At 37.1% G+C, this 20,801-nt stretch overlaps 1 protein-coding gene across 1 annotated transcript in view; it reads right to left on the reverse strand.

The window, feature by feature from the left end:
- The window catches only part of SEMA3A (semaphorin 3A), a 235,031-nt gene extending 230,997 nt beyond the window's left edge, over positions 1-4,034 (reverse strand). The window contains exon 1 of the mRNA XM_088054859.1: positions 3,964-4,034. The gene's annotated coding sequence lies outside the window, so the exon portion shown is untranslated. The remainder of the gene's footprint in view (positions 1-3,963) is intronic.
- Positions 4,035-20,801: the final 16,767 nt, after the last annotated feature.

Here is a 20,801-nt window from a genome sequence, read left to right on the forward strand (position 1 = left end):
ACTGTGGCTGGATAAAATAGCTATCAGACATTAATGCAGTCCCTTCAGTATGCTAGCAGAGAGCACACCTCTGTAAGCAGAGGGAAGTCACAGTGTTTAGAATGGGAGCCAAGCAAAGCAGGGGTGGGAGACTCTGAATGCTCCTTGTTCTGGAAGGGGAAAGGCAGGGTGGGTGAAAGGTACAGTAGGCACAGTGGCACAAACACCCACCTGGTTCCTGCTGGAACCCACCTCAGGAGGATTTACTGCTGTTCCATGAAGCTTTCAGGATGCACACCCTGAACAAAGGCCGGGTGGACGGGACTACTCCAGGAAAGTCCATTTCCTATCCAAAAATTCTGATTTGCTAGAACATTTTTTTATTATTGCTTCTAATGAAAATGAATAGTTTTTGAGATTTGTGTTTGAAACTTTTCTCAGATAGGTCCATCACAGACTATCCCAAAGGAGTACGCTTGCCTTGACTGTATTTTCACTTAGACAAAACATGAGGATAGAGAAGTAATGCGTGTCATGGTCCAGTGAAGATAATTTTGTATAAATACACCATGGCAATCAGAAAGACTGTATCTCTCCAAGGATGTAGAGTTCACAGAGTGATGTGCTTGGAGACACTTCATAAACAGGGTTTTACCTCACCATCCTCTTCTTGAGGGATGACCATGAACCAAGAAAATGGATGAGATTTGAGTCGTGGTCTCCCACATTCCCTGAGACACAGACAGTTGCCGATAAAAATTTCATTTATATATCCCCATCAAGCCATCGGGTCTATTTTCCAATATTTAAGTATTTGCACAAATCAAAACAATTGCAATAAAAACAATGAAAAGAGACTGATTTTATCCTGGTTTTTATTGGAGACATGAGAGAAACAGAGTTTTGTTTTACTTTTTAATCAGAGGTGATCTTCATTACAATTGTGCTATTTTAGAACATTAATATATCAGTGTTTTTAGGAAAATTAGGCCATAGGGGTTGAGGATTTTTTTTCCTACCCTGTTCGCCCTTTATACAGTTTGATTTAGCATGATGAAGGAAATAAAACAAACTTCTAAACCCTGAAATCTTTCAGAAGCCAGAGTTATAGTTTTCCAGCCAGCCCTCATCCACATGGAGGCCAAATGCTCTTGTCATGTTATTAATTCAGTCTGCACAAGGGGTTGTGGTTCCCTTGCTGGAGGAGCTCTGCTATGAAATGTGGTGCCAGAAAATCTGACAAGTGCCTTCCCTCCCAGTACAGTATTTTGGAGAGAGGAAGCCCAGGGCAGAAGGCTCCCTGCGGGTTGCTGTGGGACGGTTTGCATAGCGCTTACACTTCTTTGTGATGTGGTTTGAAGGGGAGAAAGTTGGGACATTTCAACAGCCCTTCTCCCTCTCTGTCTCCTGCAGTTTGCACAGCAACGACAGAGAAAACCTAGCAAAAAAGAAGAAACCAGTGTTGTGGCTTTCCTGCCTTTTCTACCACCTTAGAATGAGGTCTAGCAGATCCTGGTAGATCATGCATTACAGCCGGTGTCTGGGAACACGCATAGGGAACGTTTTGGCAAGTACAATAAACCCAAATATTTCATGAGAATGAGTGCTTAGTTTCAGATGTTGTCTAAAACCACATTCAAAAATATGATATGTGTGGTTTTCTGTTATTGTTATTTTCATTCCCCCTTCACCCCCACCTCATTTTAAAATACCTGAGAAGTATCTTTAATACTTCTTTCCCATTTCAGGTAAATATATTAACAGTCAGATTGAGGACCATGAGTGCAAGCATTAGATCTTGGGAAGATGATTGAAACCTTAATAAATTTGAAACCGTTTTCAATTAGTACACAGGAAATTTACTTTGTGAGCCATGACTTGTTTTATTAGTGCCCTGGAGGGCAATTTAGATTGGAAAAATCAGGACATCACTGTTTGCCAAAAAAAGAAAACAGATACTTAGCTTCCATCTATAGTCTGGGATGCAGCCATGAAAATGGGACTAAAATATTATTGAGAATCAAAAAATATCTATAAATTGGGGTCATTCTTAGTTCCAGAGTGTTGGAAATGACATTCATCCCATCCTAAAGTGTGTGGTTATCTTGGAAGTTTGCCACTTGCTAACATACTGCTTTTACTTTTAAATGAACCCAAAGTAAAACCTTTATACTACACTTTTAATAGGTTCAATTAAGAAATGGAAATAGTTGCTCAAGAAAGCAGGAACCACTTTAAAGTTTATCATACCTTTCAAACTTTAGTCATCTGTGTTTTCTGTGGGATTATGTCTTATACCCCACTTTTAATTTTTCTTCTCTGCTATTGTTCATGTTCTCAGCTAGCCAGAAATGAAATACTTATATCAAAGACATAGAATAGAGAGAACTAAGTACAGGTTATGTATCAGCAGAAGCAATCCCTTCTAAAATTATGAATAGGGAGATCAACTTCTATTACTGCAAAATTTATTCTGTCAATTGTAGTCTGGCCAGTAAGGTGAAGAAGAGGATACACCCGATGAAACAGCTCTTAATACGCCTTTGCCTGACGACACAGGCATTAGCTACAAAAATGTTCCTTGTGTATTAACCTGCCTTGACCTCATCCACCTGAATAGAGGCCTCTTGCAGTGTGGTCTATAATTTTTCAATACTTTTTAATCATATCCACGTCACTGCATTTCACACTCCAACAAGCTCCTTCAAATGATGCCAAACTCAGATTCAGCAGCACTGGAGCATGGCTTAAACACTTAGGGCTAAATTATCATAACTCTTGCTTGGTTGTGTAAGGGAGGGAGAAATCTTCTCTCCCTTTTCCCCCCACTGTGAATGTAACTCCAGGGGTAAAGAACAGAAATAGAAGACCTTTGTGTACCTTGCTCCGTATGCAACAGCTGACACATGGAGTGGGAAAAAAATTCTCCAAGGAAACAGTGAAGTGCTTCAGTGTTTTCATGGAAGCATATACTGGAGTGATGCAACTCTAAACAAGTGTTTGCACCATTTAATATCAAGTTGCATCTGTACAACAAGCACAGTGTAATTAGGTAAAAAGAGGCAGCTCCAAAAAGAATTCAGAATATCTTAATAAAACCGGAGCTCAAAGACAACCTCTGTGAGAAGAACCTATAGAAATGGTGATTGTAACTACTCCAGAGTTCACACAAGGAAAATTACCCCATGGTCAGTCACAAGTCCTACGAAAAAGGGAACATTAAAAACCACAAGAGCACTGGTGTCATGGATTTCCTTTCCCATCTGAAGTTTTATTTTAAAAATTTGTGCTGGTCAAATCAATCATAGGTGCAGTAAGTGAGCTCTTGTACCTGAAGCTATTTCAGACATTCAAGTATCCAGCTAAGAGCTGAACCTGCAAGAGTGGTCTCTTGTAAATGATGCTTCTTCCAGAACAAGAAGCCTACTGGGTATGAAAACAACATTTACAGTTCAGAGCAGTTGTGTATTTACCGTCCTATCACACTTTCCAGAGATGCACATGGCTGACCCAGAGGCAGAAATACCAGTCTCAATTCCCAGCTCCCTAGGAGGAAGGGCCCTGGTGTGGCCATCCACTGAAATTTCCCAAATAAATCAAAATGCACAATGTCCTGTTGTGCCAGGTCCCCCTCAGCAAGCAGGCACGACATTGTCAGGACACAAACCAAGGACCAAAACTATAAGGCACATCATGGGCTTTACCTGGGCCTTATTACAAGCATAGTATCCACCTGTCTCCATCAGATCAGTAGTGTCTCAATGAACATCTAGCTGTGGTTTTAACAGAAAATTAAACAAAACCAAAATTCAAATCCTTTACATTAATTTTAGAGTACTACTTAGGCTCTTTAGAGAATATATTAAATTTGCACAGAATTCTTAATCCCTGGGAAATAAATAGGAAGGAACTGTTAGCTTTAACTTATTTAAATTCTTGCCAAAAAGGGAAAAAAAATAAAATAAAAAGAACAAGAGACCTTACCTCACACAGCCACAAGTATTTAATGGTCAAAGCAAAATTATCCAGTTTGATTGATGTCTCTTTTGATACTCCTAAAGGAAAATAATTTTATGTTTAAAAAATACAACCTGTTTGCAAAAAAACCCACATAAAAGCTCACCTATTTCTGAACAGTAAATAAGAACATAATCAACTACCACAGCCTTGCATTAAAGCATCCAAAGTCTTGACTATGTAATACAGTCCACTCTAAATTCAATAAGATTTGGGAAAGTGCATGACAAGGGTCTTGTGTTGAAACACAGTCATATTGCACTTATATAAAGTATCAGCATTTTTTGCTGTTATGAAGTGACCTTGGTTTGTAACTGGAGTTTGTTAGGATTGTCTCATTAATGGACAAAAATAAATAAATAAATAAACCAAACCAAATGAACCTCCTCCAACCCCCCCCAAACTTCTAAATCCATTGATTTTCATTGGAATGGAGTTACATCTCCTCATAAAGGCAAGCCTAGATGGATAATATTGAAATAAATTAATTTCACTTTTTGAAATATTACAGTGCAGTTTTACTATGTCCCACTCAGTTAATCTCTCTCAGGAACAGACCAGGGAGAGAGGGGATGTTCATTTGGAGAGGGGACATGCAGGTTTTCAGCAGTGCAGTCCTGCATTCCCGTGTCTCCCATGGCAGAGGCAGCCAGCAGGACCACGGAACCTGCTCTGCCAGTAGCCAGGACAGCAACACAGAATGTCTGGGGGCCACACAGAACTTCTGGGCACTTTTTGGACTTTAATAACCAGACACGTATGTGGGCATCCACAAAGACAAACTCCAGCTAAGGAAGTTAATGAGGAAGTTCAAACTGGAGTAGTTCAGAGCAGTTAACTTCAAACTTCAGCTGAAAAAGAGACACACTTGACTGGAAAAACTCAAATCATTGACCTTTCTACAAATATATGAATGTTTATTCTCCATCCAGTCTGCTCTTTTTTATTTTTAACCTGAAAATGTGCAAGAAGATAAGGTAAATGAAAAAATATTTAAGGAATTCTGCAACTAATTAACAAGAAATTTGCTCACATAAATGGACTTTTCAGGCACTGGCACAAACTTAGCACTGTGATGCCTATCACATGAACAGACACCCTGGGATGTGATTTCCTGCTCCAGGACCTAGAAAACACCCTGGTTGTCAAAATGCTTGATAGTGACAGGGCCATGTACGAGCAGAGAAAAATGCTTTTCAATATTCTCTGTATGGAATGTATCCATGAAGATCAAGTCCAAATGGAATTAAACCCAGTTGGATCTACAGTTGACTCATTTCACTGAACATTTAAAATTAAAGATTTCTGTTTGGAACACATGGACTGTGTCGGTTAATTTTGTTATAATTCTGATGGCAGATGCTATGGGATCATACAGATTTCGAGGATACAGATTGTATTTTAATATGTGCTTGCACAATGCCTAACATTCCTTGGCAAATCAGCTAGCAACATTCTCACGTAAAATTAGGCAAGGTCTTGTTTGTTACATGTTTTTCAAAAAAAGTTTCTATATTTGGATCATGATTTACAGTTTCACTGAAATGCTCTGGCTTTCTAAATATGATTGACACAGGAGGAACTATGCTACGATATTTTGAAATAAGGAAGAAACAATTGACATTACAGGACAATTTTCTTGTGCAAATGTCTTATAAGAAGTTTGCTGAGAGACATTCTAGCCTCTAGTTCTAAAGAGATGGCAGAAAAAATTCATCCAGTGGAAGAAATCAGTGCTGAGATCTTGCCCAAGTCAACTGTCAAACAGAAGCCAATAAACACAATTGAAGTAAATAGGAAAAAATATTTCAGTATCTCAAAAACAAAAGTGTTGATCTGCAACCTTGACTGTCAGTGATTCAAAATTAAATAAATTAATCTGTTAAAGGGAACAATAGCTGCTGATTTACTCTTTGGAAGTAATTTATTTTTTTTTTCTCCTTTCCTACTGGTGTTCTTTACAGGCTAGAGACAAATTTCAGACCTTATTCTGCCCTGGACAAAACCCAGTGAAGAAAGATATTTCAGTGGATTGTGGAAATAAGACCCAAATTTGACGCAAAACCATGGAACCTAACAACCCTAGATGTGAGGAGGCTAACAGAGACCACTTCAGAAGTAAACTGATACAGAAGCCATAAAAGATACCTCTATAAATTCTTATGTTTTATCTTTTCTTAAACTGATTCTAATCCATTATTTGGGGAAAAAAAACCCCAGAGAGTGTCCTGAGTATTAAACATCATTACAACTCTGCTGGAGTTTTATTAGTCACTACACAAACTCTGTAATCATCCTGCTAATCCTGTACAGCACCCATCCCAAAACAAACTGGTTTTAAACCACTTCATATTCAAAGTTTCTCTATTTCCTGCAATATGTATGCAGTTAACTAAACTATTGACTTAAACATGCAACAGCTGCATAAAGCATATTCTTAATTATAGCAGAATTTGAGTGATACTGAAATATTATTATTGTGATGCTTCTGTCACAGCTCTATCAACATTTTCCTGAGATATAGCAGCATTTTCATGTTTTTTTTATGTTTTTATAATCTGGCCAAAAGAAAATTCTCCATACTAAGGTTTCTGGTTAAAACTCAGTGTTAAAAAGACTGCTTTTTAAAATCAGATATGGAAAAGGTCTGCAGTTTACAGTTTATCTCTAAGCCACAAAAAACCCATTAAATAAATTGAATTATTTACTGTTGAGATTTGTTTTTCCTCCTTTTTTAAACTGACTTTTTACCATCACAGAAAATACATAAAAAAAAAAAAAAAAAGAAAAGGTCAGGCTTTTTTAAGATTCTCAGGAGGGGCATATAAAGTTTAAGCACCCAACATTATTAATCCCTTGTGAAATTCAGATTGCTGGTGCATGAGCTTCTTTCTAATATATAAACATCCCAGTAATAAATAGAACAAGTACACTGATTTTCATCTTTCCCAGGCAACATTGACTGTACCTCTTGACTGGCAACATTCTTGTACCTCTTTCAGACATTTTACTTTACAAGTTTTTTAATGTCTCAGGTACGGCGATGTGAAGATCAACCCGTGCACCCACGTGTACACATACAGGTATGTGGAAAGGGAAACTAATCTTTATTAAGAAAATTTGTAGGATCCTCACTGCTTTTTCCTTGCATGCTCCCACAACTTCAGGGCCAATCACAGGAGCCAAACTACCTCCTGCTGTTTTTTACAGCTAAGGTTTCTCAGTCCTTTATAGACACCGTTTGACCTCTTTCCAGCTGGCTCTGATAATCAAATATGAGCAGCCAAGTCCAGTTCTAGCTCCCTGCACCCCTAACAACTTCTCTAGGACTGAAAGGAGTAGACCACCCTGTTGAAGCAGCAAAAAATTTAGTAGGAAATTCTGTTCACTTTATTATTTCTTACAAGACAAAAAGAAGAGAGAGAGCAGAGAGGAACTTTTTTGTGGATGTGATTAGCTTTTACTCAATTGAAAGTCCAATTTGGAAATAAATTGTTCAGCCATGAGTTTTTGCAGGCATACAGCAATTTTAAATTAAGAAGATATTTCAGATACACTTCACTAGGTAAATTTCATCTGTGGAATACTCCACATATGAAGTGTTAGTTTTGGTAGCTCTTTTATTAGTGGGTTTATACACACTTGAAATAAATAAATTTGGATGAAACATCTCTTCCTTGTTTGAACTTTTATTTTTTCATTCCATGATCATCATATTTTATATACAATGTACGATTGAAAGGTCTTAGTGATAGCTATGGGAGAATCTCACGAGCTCACATTGTCTGAAGTACTGAGCTTGAGATGAGACAGGAGCCCCTGGAAGGAGATGCTGTTTCCTGACAGTGAATGAGGGAGTCTGTACCTATGCCACAAGCTCAGAGAAGTTCTCTGGGTTGATGGAAGAAGCATGAGAAGGAAGACTGAGTTTGTAGCATGGACTGCTTAAAAAAGCAGAGAACAAATATGGAGAAAAATGGAAAAGTAGTTTTGTCCCAGGTAACAGGAATCCCTTTGCTGACTGGGAACACGATCTTGATCTGAAAACTATACTGGGCAAGAGGGAGACTTCAAACCAGCTCACTTTAATTTCCTTCACCCAAGATCTGTCAGCTTTCTCCAAGTCTTTATTTTTAGGAGATAGAAAGTTATGTAAAGTATAGTTTTGTCTTCTGCAGATATAAACTTTATGCCAGACATAATAATTACATGATGAGTGATAGCATTTGAATACAAGTATTCTAATAATGGAGAAATAGCATGTTATTGTATATATCATTTTTACTCCACAAGTCACCTGCAAAGGTGTTTTTCTAAAAACATGGCTTTTCAAAATTAGACTCACAGAAGGGCAAAGTCTCAGTTTGTGTTTGGAGAAAGTACATAGAATTCCTGCTAATCAGGTTTTGTGGTCTCCAGTTGACATAAACATTCTCAGAAGCTATATTATGCATACTGCTCTGTGTGTGCATAAATTTTTGGCAACCCACCAGCAGGGAAAGAGATGTAGAAGCACTTCCTTGTCTTAGAACTTACTGGTGAAAATGAACACAAGCATTTTCAGAACTGAACTTATTAATCAAAGCTTTTCCTGGCTGGTATATGTAAGGACAAACATATTATTCCCAATAAAAAACATCTTTGTAAAAGTGAAAGAGGAAACTTCATGGGTGGTCTTCTAAGAATATAAAAACCTGTTTTATGTTCTAGATGCATTAAAAAAAATAAATAAAAGAAAAAGAAAAATAGAAAAATAAAAAGAAAAAAAAAAAAAAAGGAAAAATCTAATGGCACAGGAGCAAGTTGCCATGTTTGAGTCCATGAGGAGCTATATTCCCTCTGCCTTTGGGTTGGTGTGGAGCAATGCTGTGCATTCCCCAAATCTGACTCAAAGTGAATGAGATGGTTCTATGAGTTTCATTCCGTGAACTCACTCAAGCGAGATTGCTATGGAGATGAGGCACAATTGGAAATTTCTTTTATCAGCAGAGTCTAAATTGACTGTAATAGGTTTTGAAATATCCTTGGACAGAGGTCTTCACTCTACTTGATATTTTGGCACTGGCAGTAGCCCTGTCTTACAATTGAGCAATTTAAACTTTTCAGAATCTGGCATTCTGTGTCTAATTCATATTTTTAAAATCGCTGCCACTGCTACCTGTAAACCCTGTATTACTCTCTCTACTACTACATCTTTACTATTCAGATATACACACATTTCTCCTCTTTTTAAGATGTGATGATTTTCTGGTATTTGGGAAGGAAATAGACTCATCAATAATGCCATTGTCTTGTCATTCTGGTATAAATTTTGCGTCATTTCAGTACAGTGGCAAATAATAGAATTTGGAGATAGACGAAAAAGTAAAAATCTTCTCCAATGATATGTTACAGATTTTAAAAGGCTAAAGAGTAGTTTCTAAATGGTTGTCTTTTGTTTAAGTATTTTAACATTTATTTTCTGGTGTTATATAGAAAAATAATTTATTATGATAAATAGTCTCTTTTGATCTCTTTTGGTTTATGCCTTCTCAATAAAATTACATTGAGTGAAGCAACCAATTCTGGTCCCTCAGTTTGGGAAGGACATTGAAACACTTGAGTGCATCCAGAGGAGGCAACGAGGCTGGTGAGGGGCTGGGAACACAAACCCTGTGAGGAACAGCTGAGGGAGCTGGGGTTGTTTAGCCTGGAGAAAAGGAGACTCAGGGGTGACCTTATCACTCTCTACAACTCTCTGAAAGGTGGCTGTGGTCAGGTGGGGGTTGGTCTCTTTCTCCAGGCAGCGGCTGACAGAAAGAGAGGACACAGTCTTAAACTGTGCCAAAGGAAATACAGGTTGGATATCAGGAAAAAGTTTTTCATGGGAAGAATAACAAAGTACTGGAATGTTCTGCCTGGGAAGGTGCTGGAGCCACCATCCCTGGAAGTGTTTAAAAAAAGACTGGATGTGGCACTCAGTGCCATTGTCTAGTTGAGGTGTTAGGGCATGTGTTGGATTCAACCATCTTGGAGGTCTCTGCCAACCCAGTGATTCTGTTGAATTCTGTTGAATTCATTACTTCCATATGCAAAATTACTTAAGACATTTCTGATCTCTCTGTGTTAAATTTTGCAGGATGAATGAAAGAGACGCAGAAGCAGATACAACTGTAAATTAACATAACCTAATGCTATGAGGTATTTGACTTGAAGCAGAGGCAGGGCCTGAATCCATCCCCCATGCCTCCCACTCTTTTTAAGCTTCCTCCAGGCCCATCTAAATCCAGTTCTGCATAAACATCATCGCATAACTTTGTCATGACTGTAGAATTACTACTTGACCACTCTGTTCTCACTAATGCAAGATATTACCTTTCTTTATTAAGTCACCTTTCCTGCCAATAGATGTCATAGGACACACAATTTCCTTCTGTAAAGGCCATTAAATGTGACAAATACATAAGCACACTTTGCTTCCTCCCTGAGGCAGGGATCCAGAAATTTTGCACGGGAGTCTCTTTTATCCAAACTCCCTGCCAGCCAGTTTGTCGGGTCCAGCCAGCACCAGTAGCATAAATTGACTTGGTGAGATATACCTTTGAAAGTGATACATTTCAACTGTAAACAAAAAGCAACACTGGGGAAAAGATTTTAAGTTCTTCACTGAGTGGGTTTGTTTTTTTAATTCAGTGGAATATTCTGCTATCATGCCATGTTATTTCCTGTGCTGCAGGGATGGTAAAAAAAGTTTCAGTAATAGTTTCGACCCACATTAATGACCTTGATTTAAATTTAAATTGATAATAAGACTGCAGGCCATTGGAAAACATTAAGTTACTTATTAATTTACTCTTAAATATAGTGGAAAACTTGTCACTGGATTCAATGTAAGGTATCCAACCCTTCTGTTCTAACTCAAGTGATACTGTATAATTAATCTCCTTGTGATAGTTCAACAGCTTACACTGGTTTAGTAAGGTGGTCTCCATTAAATTCCAGTACTGATAATGTCCATGTTGTCTTTGCTATGGCTGATATTTTATTGGAAACTTTATCAAATAAACATGAAGCTGCAACCCTTTTTAGCCCTTCGAAATGTCCTATTCAGAACTAAGGAGCATTAAAAATGTATTATAATAATGAAAATATCTTGCCTTATTTTCATACACTAATCATTTTAATAGAAATAAAAAGATACTTTATTTCCTTGAAATTTAATTCAGAATTATAATTACATTTTTTAGGAAGAAGCTAGCTCCTTCTTTTGTAATAAAATAGGTTGAATCATTTCTCTGCTCATGAACAACTCTGAGCTTCTATATAGAAGAGACTGGTAGGAATTTCTATAATGACTGCCCAGAAACTACAGATAGTAGACGTATAATAACAACTCTGAGTGAAAAAGAAAATATGGAAAAAAAAATCTATGCTTCATTGTAGAGCAGAATATCCTCTTACAGGGAGGATTTTTTTGTTTAAGAAAAGAACAGTTTATTCTCTGATTGTATTCTGTCATAAATCATACAGACAGATGTGTGCCTTAGTCACGCATCAAGGTTGATTACCATTTCTTTAAGTTTATATAACACAGGCTAAGGATTACTCTTTTTTATTGTAACTTTTTTCATTTTTTAGTAGAGAAAATGTAATATTGCATGCATTTTTCTTTGTTACAGCACATCTGTACAATAAAAATAATATTTACATCATGCAATTTTCTGCTCTTATGAAGAAAAATCTAATCATAGCTGGGTCTGCTTGTTTTCTTTCTAAGAACATATTTTGGGGAAGTATTCATATGGGCTAAGATAGTGATAAAAATTTTTCATTGCATATTCTGCTACCCACATGTCTACATTTTATATTTTAAAAATATTTGATCAAAAAAAAATCTTAGAATTATGTATGGGTGAAAGTATCTGGATGTATCCTAATTTAATAATTAAGCCCTATTGAATTCTAGCCTTGAGGTCTATTAAATATCAGGATGTGTACAACATTTTTAACTTCATTGCATTCAGGCCAGCCTGAACTAGAAGTGGGATTCTTCCTTAGTTCCTTACCAAAGAAAATTCTGTGAGGAGAGCATACACATCATGGATAGTGATCTGACCTCAGCTATTATAGAAAGTCATAGCTGGCATCAAGAAGAGATCAACACAAGGTTACTCAATATTTCTATTAGATGGAGTTCAGATTTGACATTAGTCATGGGTATAAAGCAAATTTTGACTCTGCTTTGGAATTCAAGCTCCCTTCGTTATTTGTCAGTTCCAATGAACTTACAGAAACAAGGTTGTTATACTGCACAAAGGAACAAGCACATGGCTGAGACAATTGAAATCTAAGATTTGTCTGAGGAACTCATAGTGAAATGATCTATGTCCATCAGTGTTTAAAACTTATCAAATTAAGTTTAGCTCCTCAAAATGAAAAACAAAGTGAACGTCTAATTCATCACTGAAATAGCAGCCTTCTAACTCAGCATATTCTGTTATTTCTGGAGGTGACATGGTTCTCTCAGAAAATCCCATGACAAATGCTTTGTATTACTAACATCTTCATAAAGGTGTCTTCTCTTTCCACAGAAAAGGACAAAAAAAGATAGAAGATGTGAATTTGTGCAAATGTTACAGTGTATCACATTTGGTAAAGAAGAGCATTTCCTCTATCAATCCGAGAATATTTGAAAAGTTAATAAAATATGATACAAAGTTCGTCTGTCCTGTCATAATGCAATACACAGCATAGAAGATCCTGGCTCATTGGTATATCTATAGGAAAAATAACACTAATGTCTTAGTAACATTTATCTTTATAATTTACTAGTGTCACAAACTGTGTTTAGTCCTCTTATTTTCTTCTTCCAGTTAGAAGAGAAATGGGAAAGCTATTTCAACAGTTTGTGGTTTTGTTCTTAGTAAATATTAAAAAAATGTAAAAAAAAAACTTGCAAAAAAGTAAGGGTTTCTTTAATTGTCCTTTGCTCCCCTCCCCACCCCCCACCCCGTGGTACATTTTTCCATATAGCTGTGAGGTTTATGTTCATTCTGACTCACATTGGAAGGAAAGGAGGTGCTAATATCCATGATCAAATCAGTTCATAAATTTACTTCATTGCCTTGTCACACCATCAACACTTGTTTTTCCACTGAATTTGTTTCTCATTATTTCCTCTCCTCTACCTCACCCATGAGTGGTTTTAAACCAATTGAAACCAATTGAAAAACATCTGCAAAAACATCCCCATGCAAAAAAGCATTTTAAAAGTAAGGTGACTTGCCTTGTGAAAATTCTCCTTCAAAATGGGAGAGTTTTGTGCTTTTTTTGAGCAAGAAACTCTCCTCTAAGGCTCTTCTCTTTCTCTTCCTGTCCTACACTGTGGCTTTAACCTCTGCCATCATTATAATTTCCCTAACCAAGGACTATGATGTCACAACATTTTCATGTTATGATGGACCTCTTTGGGTTCTGGATATAATTACTACTTCTCTGGGTGTAGCTATGCAGTTGTCAAAGAAAAAGAGATAATATAAAAATAAGGAAGCAAACTACACTGCCTAGTTCTTGGCCCATTTTTTCCTTATGTTGCTGTTGTTTGAATACCAAAGTCTCTGGTACCTTAACCACTAACATATGGATGCATTTTGCTATCTGAAGGAATCAGAAAGTAAACAGGTGATTGAGTTATTTCACTTATCCCTACTGAAACTTCTTATTGGTTGAAACACAAGAAGAACCGGTATATCTACTGCATCTCATTGTACTACCTAATCACCTTCTTTCTCTGTTCAGCAAAAATTGAATATTAAAATTGACAACAGTGTATGTCTAACTGATGATGCAGAGTATAAAATACCTATTTTTCTGGCATTCTTTGTGCCAGTGAATAACTTGCCTGGATAAATGACGTTTGGGCCTACAAGGTCACTGAAAATTTTTCTGCCAATTGGAGCTCTGCTGAGAGAAATATTTTATTGCAAGCTTTGCCATTGGAAGGAATCTGAGCAATCTCTGCTACTTCAGATTTTTAAAGATAGATTTCCAAAGCTCATTTCATGTTGGCAAGGGGTGAGGTCTCCTAAAAGAGGAATCCTAAATAAATCAGCTTCTCAGTCTGCTAAGCAAAATATCAGAGCCAAGTGATCAAGGCTGAAATCAAAGCTCCGCTCAGGTCAGGAGAGTTTAACCAAAAGTAACATTTCCTCAGTGAATGCCACAGACATTTATTTTCCCTGCTGGAGTTCTCCACATCTTCCCCAAAAGCCATAGATGAGATGACACTTGGTTCAAGCAGCTGTGCAAACTGCCATGCTAACAGCGTTTAATCCTTACTGACAGGCCCTGGCAATGAACACATATCTGAGGGCAGCCCTGTTTCAGATAATCTTATGTTCTGACCTTCCCTCTCTGTCCATGCTGCTGAGAGCAGCACAGCTAAACACAGAGTAATCTCTCTCTCTCACTCCAACAAGGAAAAACATCTCAGTGCACCTTACCCTGCAATAAACAGAGTCCCGCCTGGACAGTCACCTGTGGGTTGGGTCTGAGCGTAGTCAGAGAGCAAATGCTCCCTGTGTGGCACAGAGAGCTGATGAAATCATCACCAGCAACCTGGAAATGAAGGTCAGGCATTCAGTCTTCCCAGAGCCCCATGAAACGATTCCAGTTTACTTGAGCTGATTTGAGTCATGGGGTGTCGTAATGAAACACCAAACCCTGCAGCAAATGATCAAGTCCAGAGCCATAACAGCAGCTATGTGGGTGCCCAGATACCTTTATAGTATTGACACTGGGCAATCCTTACTTAATGCAGCCAACTGACATACAGGGAACTCGGTTTTGCCTAAAAAAATTGCACTTGAAATATGATGCAAGAAGCAAGCTTCGCTACCAAATGTCTGCCTGTTGCATGAGTAATGGTTTTATTCCTGTAGCACACAAGCCAGTAGGAATTTCTTGATCTGTCAGCTTGAATTAAAACTTAGGGAATCTAAATCTTTACTGAACTTTTTGAATTTCATGGTCCTTGCTTTGCTTTTTTTTGGGTGTTTTCAGATTGGTGACTTAAAATACAGAGGGTGAGTGTGGTTAAACCCTCTACTCCCACTCAGTCATTCCTAAAATGTATGTTCATGCTCTGTTTCTCCAAGGTTGCCCTGGATTTGTGTCACTGCAGAAGTGCTCTGCCAGCTCCACAAGCTGAGAACAGGCATCCTGCTCTCAATTGCACATCCCCTGAGATGTATGGTGACCACTTGGTGGAAGGAACACTCTCTCTGATGAACTTCCTTCAAAAATTCTTACAGAGCTTTGCATCAAGCTTTTGATGCCTTGGACTCTCTGTCATATTAGAACAAATCCTTCCCCAGACTCCATCCTACCAGTTCTAGGCAAGAACATTGCTGGATGCATTATACTGTATAAAGTAATTTGCTTTCTTTGTAAAAAATACTGCAATAAAATAATGAACATCAGATGTCTATTTCTTGCCAGTGTGCTGACACTGAATAAAAAGAATGCTTCAATTCTCAGCCCAGAGCAGCCTTTCCTACTCTTCATGCCACAGACCCATAGAAACCACAATTCAATCCCATATCATGAAGCATTCTGTCTTTAGCTTAGACTTAAATAAATGTTCATATCTTCTAATGAAATTTATGTAACCAATGAACAGATGTAGACACTCAGTCCATTGCAAAAAAAAACCTTACTACTAGCAAAATTCTCCTTCGGTTTCTCCTTTTCTGACTTCACTCTCTTCAGAAAAAGCCTGTAGGGAGCAGATGATTTAATCTCTGTCTTCTCTAATTTATTTTTCCCCATATTCCTTTTCATCTTGACATTATTTCTGGTGGGAATTCAATAAAGTAATAATAGTAGAGCCATAGAATGATTTTGGTTGGAAAAGACCTTTCAGATCATTGGGGGCAACCATAAACTTGTCATTGTCAAGCACACTACTAAACCATATCCTGAAGCACCCCATAGGATCGTGGAATCAAAGAATGGCTTGGGTTGAAAGAGACTTTAAAGATCATGTAGTTGCCATCCCCCTGACATGGCCAGAGACACCTTTCACTAGACCAGGTTTCTCAAAGCACCATCCGGCCCTGCCTTGAACACTTGAAGGGATGGGGCATTCACAGCTTTTCTGGGAAATTGTTCTTTAAATGTCTCCAGTGATGGTGACTCTACCACTTGCATGGGCAGCATGTTCCAGTGCTTGTCAACTTTTTCATAATTGTTTCCAAATACCCAATTTAGGTCTCCCCTGGTGTAACTTGGGACAATTTCATCTCATTCTATCTTGTTATTTGGGAGAAGATATTGACCCCCACCTTGCTGCACCCTCCTTTGAAGTAGTTGTAAATATTAATAAGGTCCTTCCTCAGCCTCCTTTTCTCCAGGCTAAACACTCCCAGCTCCCTCAACTGCTCCTCATCAGAATTGTACTCCAGACCCTTACCCACCTCTGTTGCCCTTCTCTGGACTCTATCCAGTGCCTCAATGTTTTTCTTGTCACGAGTGGCCCAAAACTAAACACAGTTTTTGAGGTGAGGCCTCACAAGTGCTGAGTACAGGGGCACAGTCACTGTCTTGGTCCTGCTGGCCACACCAGTGCTGACACAGGCCAGGTTGTCACTGACCTTTTTGGCCACCTGGGCACATCTTGTTCATGTCCAGCCACTGTTGATCAGCACCCCCAGGACCTTTTCTGCTGAGAAGCTTTCTAGTCATTCTCAACCCAGGCTGTGGTGCTGCCAGGGGTCATTGTGACCCAAGAGCAGGACAAGCCACTTGGTTTTGTTGAACCTCACACAGGTGGCTTCAGACCATTGTTCCAGCCTGTCCAGATCCCTCTTCAGAGCCTTCTAACCCAGCAAATCAGCACTTTTTCAAATGGGAATGTAACATCCTTTCTGCACACTCTGATCTCTCATTACTTTAACCTGCAGGGTGAAGTTTGTAATGGGAAAAGAAAGCATTAAGCCACTGATTTTTTGTCTGTAGTTTTGCCCTATATTTTTCATAACTGTATTTCCCAGCTGTGTTTGTTCACTGCATAAAAGCTAACAGGAGCAAATATCCTGCAAATTTTGACAATTTCAGTGCTCTGTGATATGATACAAAAAGACAAACCTATTGAGCTGAATCACTTCTAAAGTATGCAAGAGGATATCTGTCATGAACCCATCCATTTGAGCATGAGACAAATTGAAATTGGTACCAAATGAAGTATGAGAGGAAAGCCAACAACAGCTGGCAAGTTCAATGTTTGTTAATTGAAGTAAGGTGATAACTTAAGAGAACTTAGATGCTGTGGTTAATTTCATTCTCCATTAAGTGTCATTCAAAGACTCACTGATCTTCACAAAACAAGACAATTTTTTAAAAGTTAATTTTTTTAAATTATCCCTGACCAGACCATATATAACAATACATTCATGTCTGTATTTTTTATCAATACAGTTCCATTGGATTTATTTTTATTATATGATATTAATCTTTTGGACATAAAAATGAAATATCTGGTTCTTACCTACAGGTGTCATTGCCTATTACATGGGTTTTGATGAGGCATGTTATTTTTTCTAGTTTTATATTTATTTTCTTTTTCTTCAAAAATATATGTACATACTGATTAAATAATATACCTCTTTATATTTATCTCAATATAATAGCACAGATAAAACAAAACATGACAATTAACATGCAGAGTTCTTGTTAATAGATTTTATTCGCTGTTTGTTTGTTTTCTTCTGAGTAAATAATTTACAACCAAAAATTATTTTAAAAAATTCTGTATACTTTTTCCAAAATAGCAAATTGTTACTGCTGTTCATAGTGCAAACTGTTATTTCTTTTTTTCCTTGGCTTCTTGCTTTTGTGTGTTATTCTTTCAATAAAGATTACAGGATTTTGGAAAATAAATGATCTTGTTGCTCTAAATTCATGCAGTGTCTCTCATATGATCCTAAATAAAATATAATCTTCAGTCCTTTTAAATAGCAGTCTGTCCCACTATAGAGAAAAAAAATCTTTATGTATTCCCTGTTTCAGTGTTGATATTGTGAAAAATCATGGAATTACATTATTATACTCTAAAAATTATGCTGTAAATACAATGCAATAGCTATAAGTAGGGATAGTTGTCTATGCAGGGGATATTTTCAGTCTCAGAAAGAATACAAAGATCAGTGTACAAGTCACATTGCAAATTAAAATGTGCTGATAATGACATGAAGAACATCCATGGGATTGAAGGAGGTTAGGATGTGCAAAGTGGATAAACACAGATGTTTTACACTGAAAAATATCTCTGTGATGGTAAGCCACAATTTAGCCTAGGGTTTCAGTAAGATTTGGTGAGTCACACTAAGCTGCTTTGTAAGACATGCAACTGCTGCTGCAAACCACAAGCTGGCATTTTGTCCCGGAGAAGCTGCATAATTACTACACAATTAAAATTACTGCCATGATATAACACGTGATTTTTATATTCTTGGTGTCATTCCTTGAAAAGCTGGAGACATTTTTAATGCATGGTTCACTGGATTTAAAGTATTTTCCTTTAATATGACAAATTTCTCCAGGAATTAGTTACTACCTTTTATTGTAGCAGTAAATTATATAATAAATGGGGGGTTTGCTGTCTTTTTACTGACAGTGTCTGAGAAAAAGCAAGGTTAAAGAACAATGCTAAAAACATCATTACATAGCATATGGGATATGGTTATACTTAATCTCAGGATGAGTTTTGTAGTTTAATTAGAATTGTTTTTCTGGATGTTAGATTCTGCCTCTGTAAAATGAGAATAAAAATATTAATCTTTCTGATGATGAAGGAAAGTAAACTCTGCTGTTGAAAATTTAGACATCATCCTCCTCTCTAGTGGAAAAAAGTCTTTACACATGTTAAAGCATTTTCCCTATATATTAGTCTCTGCTTAAGAATTTAATAAAATAGCCCTTGGACTCCAGATAAAAATGTGGTTTTTGTAGCACACAATAATGTCTGATTTCATGCAGAAAAACAAAAAAAAAAAAAAACAAGATCATTATTCTGCTCATGAGTAACCAAAAAGTTAGATTGATTATGTTTTTCATTCATCCACAGAAAAACTTGGAGGAAAGGATTAGGCTTATTTCTAGGAACAAATGTGTGTTTAACTATTCAAATATTTCAAAACTCTTTCACCATACCTAGAAAATATGTACTGAATCACATTTTATAAGTAGCTTTTGCTCTGAGCAAGTTTTTTCTGATTTTTATAAAACTTTGCTGTAGTTGCTTGAACTATTTTAATAATTTCATAATTTTGCTGCATTCTGCCTTTTTACACTATTCTGGTGGAACAATTTCTCCATCCCAGTGGTACTTAGCTAAGTGTTTTAAAGAGTTTCTTGAATTCAAATATAAAATGTAAATGAGACCCTTAACTAAATCACAGATGCAAATAACATCCAGATGGATCAGTACATGTATTTCATAAACAGCCCCTATCTTTGTAATGCGTTAAATTAAAATCCTGGATCCAGCACTCAGTAAGTGGAAGTTTCAATCTTCTGAAATCCTTATTTGGATCTGATATTCATGGCTGATGTCCATCTCTAGTCAAAAATCTCTGCCCAGAGGAAAAATGATTCCCGCTGTAGTCACAAATAAAAAAAGTTACATGTTTCCATGGGTGCTTGTGAAGCCAAAAGTTTGCTCAGGCAATGGAAGCAACCTTGTCAGAGGGAAAAATATACTGATCTCATGCTGAAATTGTTTACTGAATAAAATATTTTGAGGCCTGGCATGTCTGGACTGCATATGGAATGAGCATCTGTATGTTTATATGCACATATTTATGTTTGTATATGGTTTCCAGTTCTAACATATATTTAAAAAAGAAATGTAAGAACTGAAAGTTATGTAGTTGATATCATCAACAGCAAGAATAAATGACCACTCCAGAGTAAAATTTCCACTGTTGTCAATATTGTAAGAAAAATATACACAAATACACATTAATTTTATGTATGTACATGCATATGTGCTATAGAAATAGAATTTGTAGAAATATATTAAAGCATTTGTAGAACTGCATAATCTGATGGGACAGAGATTTCTGAGTTGAATGTACTGTTGTAGTTCCAAGGTCAGTAGTGGAAAGAGTTGGCAGTGTTAGACCCAAAGTGGAGACCAAGCAACAGAAACAATGGGAGGTGAACAGGAGTTATGCTGACAGTGGAGACAAACATGTCTTGGTAGAAGCAGAGAGCAAAGAAAAGGGCAAACAACAGAAATTACAACTTGGGAGGCTCAGATTAAACTTTAAGAGAAAAAAACATTTGTTAACCACGAGGTTAGTGTTGGCAATAATCCCACTTTGAGCAGGATGCTGGACTAGATCAGCATTTCTATGGCTCCATGATATTTATTAAAAAATGTCTGTCAGGTATCCCACCTTGAAAGAAACAGCACACTGAGACAATTACTCATGGTTTAAAAAGGCTTAGCTATGGATATTAATTAATAGAACAAGAGGTAACTCTTGTTTTCCAGGTCACTGATTTATGCCTATTTGTGAAAATATTAATGGGATTTCTCAATAAAAAATTAGGAGAATTGACCTATAGCAGTTTACACTACAGGACTTCCCCACGGGAATCTCTAAAATTTACTTTCTCTTTGATGAGTATTGCTATGTTAAGAAGAATAGAGCAGCTGTTAGGAATTATTGTCTGTACCTTGGATTCCATTGTCTGGTTCTACTAGTTAGCTCTTGCATTGCTCAATTTCTTTGACCAGAAAAGATTTTTCATCTTAAATG

This window comes from Pseudopodoces humilis, chromosome 5, assembly GCF_049639895.1.
Source record: "Pseudopodoces humilis isolate 2021_Gansu_Grassland_sample_001 chromosome 5, ASM4963989v1, whole genome shotgun sequence".
NCBI lineage: Eukaryota > Metazoa > Chordata > Aves > Passeriformes > Paridae > Pseudopodoces > Pseudopodoces humilis.